At 37.0% G+C, this 19,251-nt stretch overlaps 1 pseudogene; it reads right to left on the minus strand.

Moving 5' to 3' along the window:
* Positions 1-15,086: 15,086 nt before the first annotated feature.
* Positions 15,087-18,442, minus strand: LOC115431591 (ornithine decarboxylase-like; annotated as a pseudogene).
* Between the last annotated feature and the right edge of the window lie 809 nt (positions 18,443-19,251).

The following is a 19,251-nucleotide window of genomic DNA, read 5'->3' on the forward strand; positions in this document are numbered from 1 at the left end:
GGTTTATAATATGTTCTATCTGCTTTAACTGCTGGTTAGCTGGTTTATATATGTTTCTATCTGCTTTAACTGCTGGTTAGCTGGTTTATATATGTTTCTATCTGCTTTAACTGTGGTTAGCTGGTTTATATATGTTTCTATCTGCTTTAACTGCTGGTTAGCTGGTTTATAATATGTTCTATCTGCTTTAACTGCTGGTTAGCTGGTTATATATGTTTCTATCTGCTTTAACTGCTGGTTAGCTGGTTTATATATGTTTCTAGCTGCTTTAACTGCTGGTTAGCTGGTTTATAATATGTTCCTATCTGCTTTTAAACTGCTGGGTTAGCTGGGTTATATATGTTCCTATCTGCTTTAAATTGCTGGTTAGCTGGTTTATATATGTTTCTATCTGCTTTAACTGCTGGTTAGCTGGTTTATATATGTTTCTATCTGCTTTAACTGCTGGTTAGCTGGTTTATATATGTTTCCTATCTGGTTTAACTGCTGGTTAGCTGGTTATACTATGTTTCCTATCTGCTTTAACTGCTGGTTAGCTGGTTTATATATGTTTCTATCTGCTTTAACTGCTGGTTAGCTGGTTTATATATGTTCTGTCTGCTTTAACTGCTGGTTTAGCTGGTTTATATATGGTTTCCTATCTGCTTTAACTGCTGGTTAGCTGGTTTATATATGTTCCTATCTGCTTTAACTGCTGGTTAGCTGGTTTATATATGTTTCTATCTGCTTTAACTGCTGGTTAGCTGGTTTATATATGTTCCTATCTGCTTTAACTGCTGGTTAGCTGGTTTATAATAGGTTCCTATCTGCTTTAACTGCTGGTTAGCTGGTTTATATATGTTTCTATCTGCTTTAACTGCTGGTTAGCTGGTTTATAATAGGTTCCTATCTGCTTTAACTGCTGGTTAGCTGGTTTATATATGTTTCTATCTGCTTTAACTGCTGGTTAGCTGGTTTATATATGTTCGTATCTGCTTTAACTGTGGTTAGCTGGTTTATATGTTTCTGTCTGCTTTAACTGCTGGTTAGCTGGTTTATAATATGTTCATATCTGCTTTAACTTCTGGTTAGCTGGTTTGTAATATGTTCCTATCTGCTTTAACTACTGGTTAGCTGGTTTATAATATGTTCCTATCTGCTTTAAAAACTGGTTAGCTGGTTTGTAATAGGTTCCTATCTGCTTTAATTGCTGGTTAGGTGGTTTGTAATAGGCTCCTATCTGCTTTAACTGCTGGTTAGCTGATTTGTAATATGTTTCTATCTGCTTTAACTGCTGGTTAGCTGGTTTATAATATGTTCCTATCTGCTTTAACTGCTGGTTAGCTGGTTTAATATGTTTCTATCGCTTTAACTGCTGGTTAGCTGGTTTATAATAGGTTCCTATCTGCTTTAACTGCTGGTTAGCTGGTTTATATATGTTCTATCTGCTTTAACTGCTGGTTAGCTGGTTTATATATGTTTCTATCTGCTTTAAACTGCTGGTTAGCTGGTTATAATATGTTTCTATCTGCTTTAACTGCTGGTTAGCTGGTTTATATATGTTTCTATCTGCTTTAACTGCTGGTTAGCTGGTTTATATAGGTTCTATCTGCTTTAACTGCTGGTTAGCTGGTTTATATATGTTTCTATCTGCTTTAAACTGCTGGTTAGCTGGTTTATATATGTTTCTATCTGCTTTAACTGCTGGTTAGCTGGTTTATAATATGTTCCTATCTGCTTTAACTGCTGGTTAGCTGGTTATATATGTTTCTATCTGCTTTAACTGCTGGTTAGCTGGTTAGCTGGTTTGTAATAGGTTCGTATCTGCTTTAACTGCTGGTTAGCTGGTTTATAATAGTTTCATATCTGCTTTACTGCTGGTTTGCTGGTTTATAATGTTCCTATCTGCTTTAACTGCTGGTTTGCTGGTTTATAATAGTTTCGTATCTGCTTTAACTGCTGGTTTGCTGGTTTATAATAGTTTCGTATCTGCTTTATCTGCTGGTTAGCTGGTTTATATATGTTTATCTGCTTTAACTGCTGGGTTGCTGGTTTAATATGTTCCTATCTGCTTTAACTGCTGGTTAGCTGGTTTAATATGTTCCTATCTGCTTGAACTGCTGGTTAGCTGGTTTATAATATGTTCCTATCTGCTTTAACTGCTGGTTAGCTGGTTTATAATAGGTTTCTATCTGCTTTAACTGCTGGTTAGCTGGTTTATATATGTTTCTATCTGCTTTAACTGCTGGTAGCTGGTTTGTAATAGGTTCCTATCTGCTTTAACTGCTGGTTAGCTTGTTATATTGTTTCTATCTGCTTTAACTGCTGGTTAGCTGGTTTATAATATGTTCGTATCTGCTTTAACTGCTGGTTAGCTGGTTTATATGTTTCTGTCTGCTTTAACTGCTGGTTAGCCGGTTTATAATATGTTCATATCTGTTTTAACTGCTGGTTAGCTGGTTTAATAGGTTCCTATATGCTTTAATGCTGTTAGCTGGTTTATAATATGTTCCTATCTGCTTTAACTGCTGGTTAGCTGGTTTTAATATGTTCCTATCTGCTTTAAGTGCTGGTTAGCTGGTTTGTAATATGTTTCTATCTGCTTTAACTGCTGGTTAGCTGGTTTATAATAGGTTCATATCTGCTTTAACTGCTGGTTTGCTGGTTTATAATAGTTCCTATCTGGTTTAAGTGCTGGGTAGCTGGTTTTTTAATATGTTTCTATCTGCTTTAACTGATGGTTAGCTGGTTTATAATAGTTTCATATCTGCTTTAACTGCTGGTTAGCTGGTTTATATATGTTCCTATCTGCTTTAACTGCTGGTTAGCTGGTTTATATATGTTCTGTCTGCTTTAACTGCTGGTTAGCTGGTTTATATATGTTTCTATCTGCTTTAACTGCTGGTTAGCTGGTTTATATATGTTTCTATCTGCTTTAACTGCTGGTTTGCTGGTTTATATATGTTTCTATCTGCTTTAACTGCTGGTTAGCTGGTTTATATATGTTCTATCTGCTTTAACTGCTGGTTAGCTGGTTTATATATGTTTCCTATCTGCTTTAACTGCTGGTTAGCTGGTTTATATATGTTTCTATCTGCTTTAACTGCTGGTTAGCTGGTTTATATATGTTCCTATCTGCTTTAACTGCTGGTTAGCTGGTTTATAATATTTTCCTATCTGCTTAACTGCTGGTTAGCTGGTTATATATGTTTCTATCTGCTTAACTGCTGGTTAGCTGGTTTATATATGTTCCTATCTGCTTTAACTGCTGGTTAGCTGGTTTATAATATGTTTCTATCTGCTTAACTGCTGGTTTGCTGGTTTATATATGTTCGTATCTGCTTTAACTGCTGGTTAGCTGGTTTATATATGTTTCTATCTGCTTTAACTGCTGGTTAGCTGGTTTATATATGTTTCTATCTGCTTTAACTGCTGGTTAGCTGGTTTGTAATAGGTTCCTATCTGCTTTAACTTGCTGGTTAGCTGGTTTATATATGTTTCCTATCTGCTTTAACTGCTGGTTAGCTGGTTTATAATATGTTCCTATCTGCTTTAACTGCTGGTTAGCTGGTTTATATATGTTTCTATCTGCTTTAACTGCTGGTTAGCTGGTTTATAATAGGTTCATATCTGCTTTAACTGCTGGTTAGCTGGTTTATATATGTTTCTATCTGCTTTAACTGCTGGTTTGCTGGTTTATATATGTTCCTATCTGCTTTAACTGCTGGTTAGCTGGTTTATAATAGGTTTCTATCTGCTTTAACTGCTGGTTAGCTGGTTTATATATGTTTCCTATCTGCTTTAACTGCTGGTTAGCTGGTTTATATATGTTTCTATCTGCTTTAACTGCTGGTTAGCTGGTTTATATATGTTCCTATCTGCTTTAACTGCTGGTTTAGCTGGTTTATAATATGTTCCTATCTGCTTTAACTGCTGGTTAGCTGGTTTATAATATGTTTCTATCTGCTTTAACTGCTGGTTAGCTGGTTTATATATGTTCCTATCTGCTTTAACTGCTGGTTAGCTGGTTTATAATATGTTTCTATCTGCTTTAAATTGCTGGTTAGCTGGTTTATATATGTTTCCTATCTGCTTTAACTGCTGGTTAGCTGGTTTGTAATATGTTTCTATCTGCTTTACTGCTGGTTAGCTGGTTTATAATATGTTCCTATCTGCTTTAACTGCTGGTTAGCTGGTTTGTAATAGGTTTCCTATCTGCTTTAACTGCTGGTTAGCTGGTTTATATATGTTTCTATCTGCTTTAACTGCTGGTTAGCTGGTTTTATATATGTTCATATCTGCTTTAATTGCTGGTTTGCTGGTTTATAATAGGTTCCTATCTGCTTTAACTGCTGGTTAGCTGGTTTGTAATATGTTTCTATCTGCTTTAATTGCTGGTTAGCTGGTTTATAATAGGTTCCTATCTGCTTTAACTGCTGGTTAGCTGGTTTATATGTTTTTATCTGCTTTAACTGCTGGTTAGCTGGTTTGTAATAGGTTCCTATCTGCTTTAACTGCTGGTTAGCTGGTTATATATGTTCCTATCTGCTTTAACTACTGGTTAGCTGGTTTATAATAGGTTCCTATTTGCTTTAACTGCTGGTTAGCTCGTTTATATATGTTTCTATCTGCTTTAACTGCTGGTTATCTGGTTTGTAATAGGTTCATTTCTCTGCTTTAATTGCTGGTTTGCTGGTTTATAATAGGTTCCTATCTGCTTTAACTGCTGGTTAGCTGGTTTTAATATGTTCCTATCTGCTTTAAGTGCTGGTTAGCTGGTTTGTAATATGTTTCTATCTGCTTTAACTGCTGGTTAGCTGGTTTATAATAGTTTCATATCTGCTTTAAAACTGCTAGTTAGCTGGTTTATATATGTTCCTATCGGCTTTAACTGCTGGTTTGCTGGTTTATAATAGTTTCGTATCTGCTTTAACTTCTGGTTTGCTGGTTTATAATAGGTTCGTATCTGCTTTAACTGCTGGTTAGCTGGTTTATATATGTTTCCATCTGCTTTAACTGCTGGGTTAGCTGGTTTATATATGTTTCTATCTGCTTTAACTGCTGGTTAGCTGGTTTATAATATGTTCCTATCTGCTTAACTGCTGGTTTGCTGGTTTATAATATGTTCCTATCTGCTTTAACTGCTGTTAGCTGGTTTATAATATGTTTCTATCTGCTTTAATTGCTGGTTAGCTGGTTATAATATGTTCCTATCTGCTTTAACTGCTGGTTAGCTGGTTTGTAATATGTTTCTATCTGCTTTAATTGCTGGTTAGCTGGTTTATAATAGGTTCCTATCTGCTTTAACTGCTGGTTAGCTGGTTTGTATATGTTTCTATCTGCTTTAATTGCTGGTTAGCTGGTTTATATAGGTTCCTATCTGCTTTAACTGCTGGTTAGCTGGTTTTATATATGTTCCTATCTGCTTTAACTGCTGGTTAGCTGGTTTATGTATGTTTCTATCTGCTTTAACTGCTGGTTAGCTGGTTGTATATATGTTCATATCTGCTTAATTGCTGGTTTAGCTGGTTTATAATAGGTTCCTATCTGCTTTAACTGCTGGTTAGCTGTTTGTAATATGTTTCTATCTGCTTTAATTGCTGGTTAGCTGGTTTATAATAGGTTCCTATCTGCTTTAACTGCTGGTTAGCTGGTTTATATATGTTTCTATCTGCTTTAACTGCTGGTTAGCTGGTTTTAATAGGTTCCTATCTGCTTTAACTGCTGGTTAGCTGGTTTATATATGTTTCTATCTGCTTTAACTACTGGTTAGCTGGTTTATAATATGTTCTATTTGCTTTAACTGCTGGTTAGCTGGTTTATATATGTTTCTATCTGCTTTAACTGCTGGTTAGCTGGTTTATATAGGTTCTATTCTGCTTTAACTGCTGGTTAGCTGGTTTATAATAGGTTTCCTATCTGCTTTAAACTGCTGGTTAGCTGGTTTTATATATGTTTTTATCTGCTTTAACTGCTGGTTAGCTGGTTATATATGTTCCTATCTGCTTTAACTGCTGGTTAGCTGGTTTATATATGTTTCTATCTGCTTTAACTGCTGGTTAGCTGGTTTATATATGTTTCTATCTGCTTTAACTGCTGGTTTGCTGGTTTATAATAGGTTCCTATCTGCTTTAACTGCTGGGTAGCTGGTTTATATATTTTCCTATCTGCTTTAACTGCTGGTTAGCTGGTTTATATATGTTCTATCTGCTTTAACTGCTGGTTAGCTGGTTTATATATGTTTCTAGTCTGCTTTAACTGCTGGTTAGCTGGTTTATATATGTTCCTATCTGCTTTAACTTCTGGTTAGCTGGTTTGTAATATGTTCCTATCTGCTTTAACTACTGGTTAGCTGGTTATAATATGTTTCCTATCTGCTTTAAAACTGGTTAGCTGGTTTGTAATAGGTTCCTATCTGCTTTAATTGCTGGTTAGGTGGTTTGTAAAGGCTCCTATCTGCTTTAACTGCTGGTTAGCTGATTTGTAATATGTTTCTATCTGCTTTAATGCTGGTTAGCTGGTTCATATATGTTTCCTATCTGCTTTAACTGCTGGTTAGCTGGTTTATCATATGTTTCCTATCTGCTTTAACTGCTGGTTAGCTGGTTTATAATATGTTCATATCTGCTTTAACTTCTGGTTGCTGGTTTGTAATAGGTTCCTATCTGCTTAATTGCTGGTTAGCTGTTTATAATATGTTCCTATCTGCTTTAACTACTGGTTAGCTGGTTTATAATATGTTCCTATCTGCTTTAAAACTGGTTAGCTGGTTTTATATATGTTTCTATCTGCTTTAACTGCTGGTTAGCTGGTTTATAATAGGTTCCTATCTGCTTTAACTGCTGGTTAGCTGGTTTATTATGTTTCTATCTGCTTTAACTGCTGGTTACTGGTTTATAATAGGTTCCTATCTGCTTTAACTGCTGTTAGCTGGTTTATATGTTTCTATCTGCTTTAACTGCTGGTTAGCTGGTTTATAATATGTTCGTATCTGCTTAACTGCTGGTTAGCTGGTTTATATATGTTTCTGTCTGCTTTAACTGCTGGTTAGCTGGTTTATAATATGTTCATATCTGCTTTAACTTCTGGTTAGCTGGTTTGTAATATGTTCCTATCTGCTTTAACTACTGGTTAGCTGGTTTATAATATGTTCCTATCTGCTTTAAAAACTGTAGCTGGTTTGTAATAGGTTCCTATCTGCTTTAATTGCTGGTTAGGTGGTTTGTAATAGGCTCCTATCTGCTTTAACTGCTGGTTAGCTGATTTGTAATATGTTTCTATCTGCTTTAATTGCTGGTTAGCTGGTTATATATGTTCTATCTGCTTTAACTGCTGGTTAGCTGGTTTATATATGTTTCTATCTGCTTTAACTGCTGGTTAGCTGGTTTATAATATGTTTCTATCTGCTTTAACTGCTGGTTAGCTGGTTTATATATGTTCCTATCTGCTTTAACTGCTGGTTAGCTGGTTTATATATGTTCTATCTGCTTTAACTGCTGGTTAGCTGGTTTATATATGTTCCTATCTGCTTTAAACTGCTGGTTAGCTGGTTTATATATGTTTCTATCTGCTTTAACTGCTGGTTAGCTGGTTTATATATGTTCTATCTGCTTTAACTGCTGGTTAGCTGGTTTATATATGTTTCTATCTGCTTTAACTGCTGGTTAGCTGGTTTATATATGTTTCTATCTGCTTTAACTGCTGGTTAGCTGGTTTATATATGTTTCTATCTGCTTTAACTGCTGGTTAGCTGGTTTATATATGTTTCTATCTGCTTTAACTGCTGGTTAGCTGGTTATATACGTTTCTATCTGCTTTAACTGCTGCGTTAGCTGGTTTATATATGTTTCTATCTGCTTTAACTGCTGGTTAGCGGGTTATATAGTTTCCTATCTGCTTTAACTGCTGGTTAGCTGGTTTATATATGTTTTCTATCTGCTTTAACTGCGGTTAGCTGGTTTATATATGTTTCTGTCTGCTTTAACTGCTGGTTAGCTGGTTTATAATATGTTTCCTATCTGCTTTAACTGCTGGTTAGCTGGTTTATATATGTTCCTATCTGCTTTAACTGCTGGTTAGGCTGGTTTACATATGTTTCTATCTGCTTTAACTGCTGGTTAGCTGTTATATATGTTTTCTATCTGCTTTAAACTGCTGGTTAGCTGGTTTATATATGTTTCTGTCTGCTTTAACTGCTGGTTAGCTGGTTTATATATGTTTCTATCTGCTTTAACTGCTGGTTAGCTGGTTTATATATGTTTCTTTCTGCTTTAACTGCTGTTTTGCTGGTTTTTAATAGGTTCCTATCTGCTTTAACTGCTGGTTAGCTCGTTTATAATATGTTCCTATCTGCTTTAACTGCTGGTTAGCTGGGTTATAATTGTCCTATCTGCTTTAACTGCTGATTAGCTGGTTTATAATATGTTCCTATCTGCTTTAACTGCTGGTTAGCTGGTTTATAATATGTTCCTATCTGCTTTAACTGCTGGTTTGCTGGTTTGTAATAGTTCCTCAGGGCTCGTGACTGCGACTGAATTACGGTCGCATGCGCCTGAGAATTTCGGTAGTGCGACTGTTTTTGAGATTACATCGCACGGTGCGCCAATAAAAAAATGAGCGAAAATTAAACGTCGCCTAGAATAATGGCTTCAGAAGTAACTCGTCAGCTGAAAATAAACAAGCTCCACACCCCGCTGACTGAAGCGGAAAATCTGGTCCCCGCCCCTCGCGTGCGCATCTCTGCGGATGGTCCAACACTGCATGACTTCGATGCACTGCCAGCGGTCAGGAAGTACCTGCACTCTGGCACCAGGTCAAGGAGATTTGACTTCAGGTGTGGTGTAGACCACAGTAACTAAGGGTCTTTAGGCCATGAAACAAAAAAGTTGGTTGTTGCAAATAATGGTGTGATTCGTCTTTCTTCTCCAGAACTAACTAAGTATATACCACACATTGACAATTGTTTTGCACCTTTGTCAATGTAAGCTTTTTCTTTCATACTCTATTCAAATACTTTATTCTAGGTTTTTAACATTGCTTAAATACATACAGGAATTAGGGCTGCACGATTAATCGATTTAAATCGAAATCGGATTTTTTAATTTAGGACGATTTTTAAAAAGGGAAATCGTAAAATCGATTTCATCTCTCTCGTGCCTGCGGGCCGTGCGCTTGCGGGCTCCCGTAGGCTCCTCCTCCTATCATGACAGCGGTCTTTCACAGAACTCCGTGCAATGGCCGGACTTTAAATGTGTTCATGAGCCCGCAGTACTTATAGCAATGTAAGCCGTGGCTTCACGCATGGATCCCGCAACTGAAATAGAACTGCATGCGGATCACTCATCTTCCGTTGTCCCGGATCCGTACCGTACTGTCTTCTTCTGATCCGGGTCCGGGTCTCGGGGTCATCAGCCTCAGCAGAGGAGCCCAGACAGCCCCCTGCCCACACACATCCACCCGCTCCAGGATAGAATCCCTCCAGCGTGTCCTGGGTCAGTCTGTTCCACGCACGGATCCCTCAGTTTAAACAGAACCGCATGTGGATCACTTATATTAACCTGGTCCACGCACGCACGCACGCACGACTGATGCCTGTCACTGACTTACATTGGTATCACTTCTGTGGGCCCAGATACCCAGGGAAAAAAAATAAATTAATAAAATTAAAAAAAAAAAACAACAACACACACACACATATATATATTAAAAAATTTAAATAATTAATTTAGTCCTCTTGCTAAATTTTTCATTCACAAATGTAAGTTCTGTAACACAAAAACAAATATTATTTATTTTTTGAAAGATGTTGAACTTTATTTAAAGCTGTTAGTTAAATCTGGAAACAAAAAGGCTATAAACATAAGTATTTGCTCTGATTTGGACATTGTATTATTGTGTATTCCCCCTGGCAAACTTATGTTATTTTCTTGTTGCATACATTGTTTGTATACTCTATTTCATTCAATAAAGATTTAATTAAGAAAAAATAACTTCTGGGGTTCATCACATGATACCATCACAGATTTGAGGTCACAGCAGTGCCTTGCATTGTGGGCTGCTCACGAAAACGACATGCTGACTTCTGTTGTCTTTTGTAGTTTTACCCAAAAATCGAAATCAAAATCGAAAATCGAGTTTTTAGAGGAAAAAATCGGGATTTTTTTTTTTTTGCCAAAATCGTGCAGCCCTAATAGGAATATTACTTGGTATGGCCAAGAGTTTTTGCTTGTTCTCCAAATTTTTTATATAATAGTGGTGCGCCTAGATTTTAGCCTGTGCTCCTAACTTTTTAGGCTTAGGAGCACAGTGCTCCTAGGTCAAAAGTTAATTTTGAGCCCTGTTCCTATCTGCTTTAACTGCTGGTTAGCTGGTTTATATGTTTCTATCTGCTTTAACTGCTAGTTAGCTGGTTTATAATAGGTTCCTATCTGCTTTAACTGCTGGTTAGCTGGTTTATGTATGTTTCTATCTGCTTTAACTGCTGGTTATCTGGTTTGTAATAGGTTCATATCTGCTTTAATTGCTGGTTTGCTGGTTTAAATAGGTTCCTATCTGCTTTAACTGCTGGTTAGTTGGTTTGTAATAGGTTCCTATCTGCTTTAACTGCTGGTTAGCTGGTTTATATATGTTTCTGTCTGCTTTAACTACTGGTTAGCTGGTTTATAATAGGTTCCTTTCTGCTTTAACTGCTGGTTAGCTGGTTTATATATGTTTCTATCTGCTTTAACTGCTGGTTAGCTAGTTTATAATAGGTTCCTATCTGCTTTAACTGCTGGTTAGCTGGTTTTTAATATGTTTCTATCTGCTTTAATTGCTGGTTAGCTGGTTTATAATAGGTTCCTATCTGCTTTAACTGCTGGTTAGCTGGTTTATAATAGGTTCCTATCTGCTTTAACTGCTGGTTCTTAATAGGTTCCTATCTGCTTTAACTGCTGGTTAGCTGGTTTATATATGTTCCTATCTGCTTTAACTACTGGTTAGCTGGTTTATATATGTTCCTATCTGCTTTAACTACTGGTTAGCTGGTTTGTAATATGTTTCTATCTGCTGCTTTAACTGCTGGTTATCTGGTTTGTAATAGGTTCATATCTGCTTTAATTGCTGGTTAGCTGGTTTGTAATATGTTTCTATCTGCTTTAATTGCTGGTTAGCTGGTTTTAATAGGTTCCTATCTGCTTTAACTGCTGGTTAGCTGGTTTATAATAGGTTCCTATCTGCTTTAACTGCTGGTTAGCTGGTTTTTAATATGTTTCTATCTGCTTTAATTGCTGGTTAGCTGGTTTATATAGGTTCCTATCTGCTTTAACTGCTGGTTAGCTGTTTATAATAGGTTCCTATCTGCTTTACACTGCTGGTTAGCTGGTTTATATATGTTCTATCTGCTTAACTGCTGGTTAGCTGGTTATAATATGTTCGTATCTGCTTTAAACTGCGGGTTGCTGGGTATTATATGTCTTCTGTCTGCTTTAAACTGCTGGTTAGCTGGTTGTAATAGTTTCTATCTGCTTTAATATGCGTTAGCTTGGTTTATAATAGGTTTCCTATCTGCTTTAACTGCTGGTTTAGCTGGTTTATAATATGTTCCTATATGGTTGTGCAATTAATCGAAATTCGATTACGATTTCGATTATTACACGCAACGATTACAAAAATTATGTAATCGAGAAAAACGATTATTAATTTTGAGTTGTTTAATTCACGCGCATGCAAGCTCCCATGAGCTGCTCTGCCCCGCCCCCCTCTAAGCTACTGCTGCCAGCTAGCCGGCAGGTCCACCCCAAGAGGACAGTTGTACCTAGTGACCTGGAAAAACGGCAAGAGAATCACAGCAGAAGTGCTTGGTAAACAAAAAAGGCAAGTCAAATTCAATTGTATGGAATCACTTTGGGTTTGATGAAGAAGACGAAGAGCAAAAACACAGCACGTGCACAAAGTGTTTCGTAGTTGTGTCCGCACCGACCGGTAACACAACAAACCTTTTTAACCATTTAAAGTTTAACCACCGCCACCTTTATCATAATCTTATGAAAAACTAAAACACATAAAAACAACTCCGTTTACAACTTCGCCCGCAATGCAATCTTCAGTCTCCGAATCTCTTTATGCTGCAACTCCCGTATTAACCTAACCCTAACCTGTATAACCCTAGCGTGCGTATTCTAGATGGCTGATGTAAACAGAAGGCCTGAACTGAAACCTCACGGCACGCCACTAAATTTACTGTTTCATACTACATTGAACATACTGGAATTTATAATTTGCACCTTACGTGAGTTTTTGTTTTTTGTTTTTTATTGCTGCAGTTCTATGGCAGGTCTATAGCAGTTTAATTACAGTGCACTATTTATTTACAAAAGGAAACATACTTGAATTTACAGTACACTTATTGCATTCAAAGATTTTTTTGTTTCGTACAAAAGTGAACATACTTTGTTTTAGTGGTTAAAAGCTTTATTTATGTTTAAAGAGTATATTTTACATTGTTTTGCTAGAAAAAAATAAACAACTTTAATGTTAACAAATAATCGTTTTTAATAATCGTGATTTCAATTATTGCTAAAATAATCGTGATTATTTTTTTTCCTATAATCGAGCAGCCCTATGTTCCTATCTGCTTTAACTGCTGGTTTGCTGGTTTATAATAGGTTCCTATCTGTTTTAACTGCTGGTTAGCTGGTTTATATATGTTTCTATCTGCTTTAACTGCTGGTTAGCTGGTTTATATAGTTTCTATCTGCTTTAACTGCTGGTTAGCTGGTTTATAATACGTTCCTATCTGCTTTAACTGTTGGTTAGCTGGTTTATAATATGTTCCTGTCTGCTTTAACTGCTGGTTAGCTGGTTTATAATATGTTCCTATCTGTTTTAACTGCTGGTTAGCTGGTTTGTAATATGTTTCTATCTGCTTTAATTGCTGATTAGCTGGTTTTATAATATGTTCCTTTCTGCTTTAACTGCTGGTTAGCTGGTTTATATATGTTTCAATCTGCTTTAACTGCTGGTTAGCTGGTTTGTAATATGTTTCTATCTGCTTTAACTGCTGGTTAGCTGGTTTATATATGTTTCTATCTCTGTAACTGCTGGTTAGCTGGTTTATAATAGGTTCCTATCTGCTTTAACTGCTGGTTTGCTGGTTTTATATGTTTCTATCTGCTTTAACTGCTGGTTATCTGGTTTGTAATAGGTTCCTATCTGCTTTAATTGCTGGTTAGCTGGTTTATAATAGGTTCCTATCTGCTTTAACTGCTGGTTAGCTGGTTTGTAATATGTTTCTGTCTGCTTTAATTGCTGGTTAGCTGGTTTATAATAGGTTCCTATCTGCTTTAACTGCTGGTTAGCTGGTTTATATAGGTTCTGTCTGCTTTAACTGCTGGTTAGCTGGTTTGTAAAAGGTTCCTATCTGCTTTAACTGCTGGTTAGCTGGTTCATATATGTTTCTATCTGCTTTAACTGCTGGTTAGCTGGTTTATATATGTTTCTATCTGCTTTAACTGCTGGTTAGCTGGTTTATAATATGTTCCTATCTGCTTTAACTGCTGGTTAGCTGGTTTATAATATGTTCCTATCTGCTTTAACTGCTGGTTAGCTGGTTTATAATAGGTTCCTATCTGCTTTAACTGGTGGTTAGCTGGTTTATAATATGTTCCTATCTGCTTTAACTGCTGGTTAGCTGGTTTATAATAGTTTCGTATCTGCTTTAACTGCTGGTTAGCTGGTTTATAATAGTTTCGTATCTGCTTTAACTGCTGGTTAGCTGGTTATATATGTTCCTATCGGCTTTAACTGCTGGTTTGCTGGTTTATAATAGTTTTGTATCTGCTTTAACTGCTGGTTAGCTGGTTTATAATAGTTTCGTATCTGCTTTAACTGCTGGTTAGCTGGTTTATATATGTTTCTATCTGCTTTAACTGCTGGTTAGCTGGTTTATATATGTTTCTATCTGCTTTAACTGCTGGCTGCTTTTTGCATCTCCTCTCATGCTTCGCACATCTTCGCATTGTTACACGTAAGTGACGTTGTGTATGGATTGCACCCCCCCTCAACCTGCTATAGGGAATTTATACATTGTACGGTACATTGTGTCTCTGCTCAGTCCATGAGCCGCCCTAACCCGACCCCCAAATAAAGTTTCCAGGGTAACCCATATCCACGCCTCACTAATTTCTTTGAATAGGATGATGAGGAAGATAAAATATATGAAATAACTAAAACTAATACTAAAACTAAACTAAACTAAACTAAAACTAAGCATTCAGAAAAAAAACGATAACTAATAAGAACTAACAAACGTGCTCTAAAAACTAATTAAAACTAACTGAATAAGAGAAAAAAAAGTCAAAACTAATTAAAACTAAACTGTAATTAAAAATCCAAAACTATTATAACCTTGGTGTGAAGATAATGCACAGGGGGCCTGGGCTTCCACTACATCTGCCTGATGGCCATAACATAAGTTGTAGCAGGTATCTAGAATTAAAGCATTATTTCAGATCATCACTGCCTTTGTAACTATTGACCTCATTGCATCATCCACAGCAACTGATTGTACACAAGCAAGAATGTCAAACAATACATTTTTTAAGTACCTTCGATGCTCTTGAGCAGTGACCCATTGTACCGTTAGGGTTATAGCTGAGCTATGTTTAAACAGATATAGATTGTGCTTCAGTTACATGTTACATGAAATTTAATAGCGTGCATATTGGTTTTACAGTTTTAAAAAAAGAGCAAACATCATAAGGTTAAAACAAAACTACACATTTTCCACATCTTTGTGTTTTTCATACAAGTGAAAACAGCTGTCCTGTATTTAGGACAAATACTACCTTAAAATATCTTAAAAAACAAAAAACAAAACCTCTTAATATTCATTTTTACTATTGTTGAAACATATACCAGCAGTCTGCATAAAGTCATCAGTCACTTTAAAATTTATACTTTCAGGATTATGTATGAACCCATACTGCAATACAGAGAAAAATTCTACACCCTGAAAATAATCTGTTTGTATTACAGAAAAGGTTTAATTAACTTGCATGAGTAAATTACTTTTATTTTCTTGATTGGTCCTGCATCTGACTTGTAATATATAATAAATAACCTCTGCACTAAGACAAGTTGAACATGTTCCATGTCTGAGCAGATAAAACAGGGTAAATGTCTGCTTTGTCAAAGCCATTGAAGTCAGATGAACAACACACAGTGTAGGCTCCCATGTTGTCAATAAGAAGCCAGTCCCCAACTTGAACCTCAGGCATCCAGTAGTTGGCAGTGACTCTGTCCAGGCTGTCGCAGGTCGGACCCCAGATAATGGACCGGTATCTCTTCTCACCGCTCTCCACCACCTATGGACATTACATTTAGGACAAACATCTGGCTGTCTATAAAGTATGTAGTATATGATCAAATTACCCTGTGGAGATACGGAGCCACATTTATGTGGGCAGGATAAGATATGAGGAAGTTTAAGGAGCCAAAGACTCCATCAGTGATGTAGTACATCATCACTCTGTCATTCTCAGGATCTGGGAAAGCAGACATTTTACAATTAACATTTTAGCCAAAACAGGAAGTGGTTGAACACTAACAATGAGTCTTTAGATAATTCTGCCACCATTTGATCATTTGCTGATCAGTTACTAACTAGTACAATTATAACAGTGTCTCACATTTCCTTATTTTACATGACATGGAAACATCAGTATGATAATATCCTGTTAGTGACAGAACTGGAGCTTTGTGCCCACAGTGTGATGTCACAGCATAATGTCTGGTGTGGGTATGGTCTATAGACACATTATACACACCTCTGATTTGAGTCACATCATCCATGACAACTTTTTTAGCAAAAACGTTCACAGCCAGTGTGAAGGCTGAGCCCACATAGTACTGTCCTGGTTCAGCAATGACCTGCACCCCACTGTCAGCCGGGAAGAATTCATCCAACGCCTCGTTGATTACCTTTGAAAACTAGGACAATAAAATACCACAGGTATACAATCATACATACAGGTCGTAATAAATTCTATATAATCTTATGTGAACATCAGGAGAAGCACCACATCTCAATTACTCCCCCTCTGGTCTTTGACCTATAAATACCTATCATGCAACATGTGCAATGAGCCACAAAACATAGAATAACATGAAAACTAAAAGCCTTTTTAGCATAACTTTAACCAGGGAGCAGCTTTCACTTCAAATCAACAGGAACCATTTTGAGGTCTGAATTCCAGTTCTAAACAACAGGTGGTTATTATGGATAAATCTATAACCCAGCATCATGGGTTTTGTGTGTATTCTGCACCACCTTGAATGTTATCAGTTCTAGAAGACTCCTATCATCCATTCCAGTGGCTCATAATGTATTGAAAAGTGGACAACCACTCCAGATTTAGAAGCTATGGACATGATTCCACCTACAGATGCCCATTTAATGGGCTGATAACATTCAAAGCGGGTGCATTCTGGCTTGAGTTTGTCTGACTGCCTTTAACTGAATCCATTAATCATTTGCTTTTGTAGTTTTCTGGTTCACACTGTAGAAACACATACTTATCAAGATATTTTTTATACCTCATCAAATTGAATCTGAAAGCCCTCATTTCCAGGGAATCCACCACCGATATCTAATAGTCTCATCTGAAATCCCAGCAAAACCTGAAACAAAAATATCTGTCAGTTAGTACTTTAACAAAAACAATGATGAAAAGTAGTAAAAATACTGTTTCGAAAAATACTGAACATGAGGCCTATCCCCAAACAAAACAAAACGAAGTGTGTAGTGATGGGGACCAGACCGCCTATGTCAAGAACGAGTCTTTCAGGAGTCGAGACTGAGTCGAGACCAAGTTTTCATAGCTATGATTTAATACCACCCCAACAACAGTTAGATCTACAGACTAAGCTAGTCTGGGAAATGTTTACAGGAGCAGTCTGACACACTCTTGTTTACTTAACCTCTTCATATGAACTTTTCACTATCATTAGAAAAAAATCCCTGCCAATTTTTCAAAACTGCTTCAACAGCACTGCTCTGTCATCAACATGTTAAGCCCATCCAAGTCTTTGGCAATTACTGTTTTGTGATTATGAAAGGCAAATTTTATGACTCCAGATTGGTCGCTCATCTTGTCTCTGCTCTGTGATTGCAGCAGCAACTGAAGTGAAGTCACTGATACTCACTGAATGCAGAATCTTTGCATTGCACCATGGGATGTACTTTTCAAATAATGCCTGTCAATATTCCAAGATTGGACTCAAGTACTACAACACTAAATGTGTTAAAAATTGTGTTCTACATTTCACGTTTTATGTATTTGATTTTTATTGATAAACTTCTTGCACCACCTGCTGTTGTGGAGGATGAAGATTTCAAATCCTTCATCATAAACACAGCAGAAAGACTAAAAACAGGTATATGCTGTGGTTATTACTCAGGCATGATCTGTTACAGTCATGTGATCTACCAACATGTACTTAATGGGTATTTAATAAACTAAATGTATTTGTTAATCATGTTCTGTTCTTACAAAAACACTTATATATAGCATGTGTCTTTTTTCATTTGCTAAGTTTTGTCAGGAAATGACCTCTCTACTTACCGCTGTGTCAAAGACATGCCGAGCATCTTCGATGGCCTGTTGTGTACGCCAAACTATCTGTGCATCCACTACCTACATGGAAACTGACTCCGATGACCTCTAAGTCCAGCTCTTTACATCGTTCCAGCAGCTTTTTAACCACTGATAGTTTGGTTCCAAACTTTTGGCTGAGTCTTGTTGCTGACTTGGAGTCATCCACTGCAATCCGCAGAACTAGTCTGGAAAGATTGTTGTTAACCAGTGAAGAACAAACAATTCACAATAGGATCTGATCAACACAACACTTTGTGTTTACTTACTTTGCTCTGGTGTGACAAGCAGAAATCTTTAGGAGTTCCTCCTCACAGTCAAATGTCATCATGTCCACTCCATGAGTACTGGCATATTTGATGTGGGATTGTGGTTTTGTGGTATGTGCGTAAATGATTTTCTCAGGAGTGACTCCAAGAGACAAGACCAACTCTATCTCACCCTGTAATCAATGAAAATGTGTTTAAAATGTGCAAGGAAATAAGAGGAAAACATCTCCAAGTGAAGACTGTGGACGACAGAAAACACAGTGTTGGGTTGTTTTGGGAGTACCTTGCTGGCACAGTCAAAGCCTGTACCCAGAGTGCTCAGCATCCTGATCACTGCTGGGGTGCTGTTGCACTTCACTGCATAGAAAGGCTTCACTCGAGGTAGAGTCCTGAGCCATCTGATGTGCTTTTGGTGTAAATCATCCAAATTTGCCACATGGAATGGCACTTCACTGTCCTGAATAAATGAAGCAGAATTCACTTACACAATGTATTAATAACACAACTGGAGGTATATGATGTCTGGGATACTTACCACTGAATGACGCTCTTTGATTTTATCATTTATGAAATCACTGATAGTTTTGGTTGTATCTAAAATTTCAGTGTCACAAACATCCATGACTAACACTGAAATTAAAAAAATTGAAAGAACAGATACGTCAGCATACACTTAAAAATATAAACTTCTCAAGCTCAAATACAAAAATCTTCAAATTATGTTGTACAAGCAGACATTAGCTCTGAACACACACTTAGAAGTTCTTCTCCTCAACAAGTGTTCTCCTCTGGTCCAAACTTAAGTAGAAAATCACACCAACAGTGTGAGTTTATCAATGATGGTTTTCCCCTCCTACAATTTTTAATGTGGCACCAGGAGCTCATCCTTTGTTGACATCAGATAAACCCAACTCTTTTGACTACATCCCAGATCATAGCCAGCCGCACTTTTTTTTTTTTTTTTTTTTTTCAATTGTAAGAAGACTGCAGGGGCAGTGGCGTTTCTAGCTCATTTTTGGGAGTGCTGAAGAGAATTTTTTAATGTCCATTTTTAACAAGCTATACAAATGTCAAACCATATACAGTAAATGGTAGAGCAGCACACCCTGCCTCAAAATGGTTTGATCCACCCCCCCCCCCCCGCCTTTCCCCGACTCAGACTCTGAGTCTTCATCTGCACAGAGCATGTGCAGCCTTCCAGAGTTGGTGAGATACTGTAGTGGTGTAAGTACCTGGTTTAAACCAGGATATGTGACACATTTCTTTATTTCTACCTCTCAATACCAACACATGATTATCACCAGTCCTCATCTGCAAACGTAGATCACTGATGTTGTTAGGTTTGACTGAGCTGGTGGTTTTTGTAGCTA

This window comes from Sphaeramia orbicularis, chromosome 2 (assembly GCF_902148855.1).
Source record: "Sphaeramia orbicularis chromosome 2, fSphaOr1.1, whole genome shotgun sequence".
NCBI lineage: Eukaryota > Metazoa > Chordata > Actinopteri > Kurtiformes > Apogonidae > Sphaeramia > Sphaeramia orbicularis.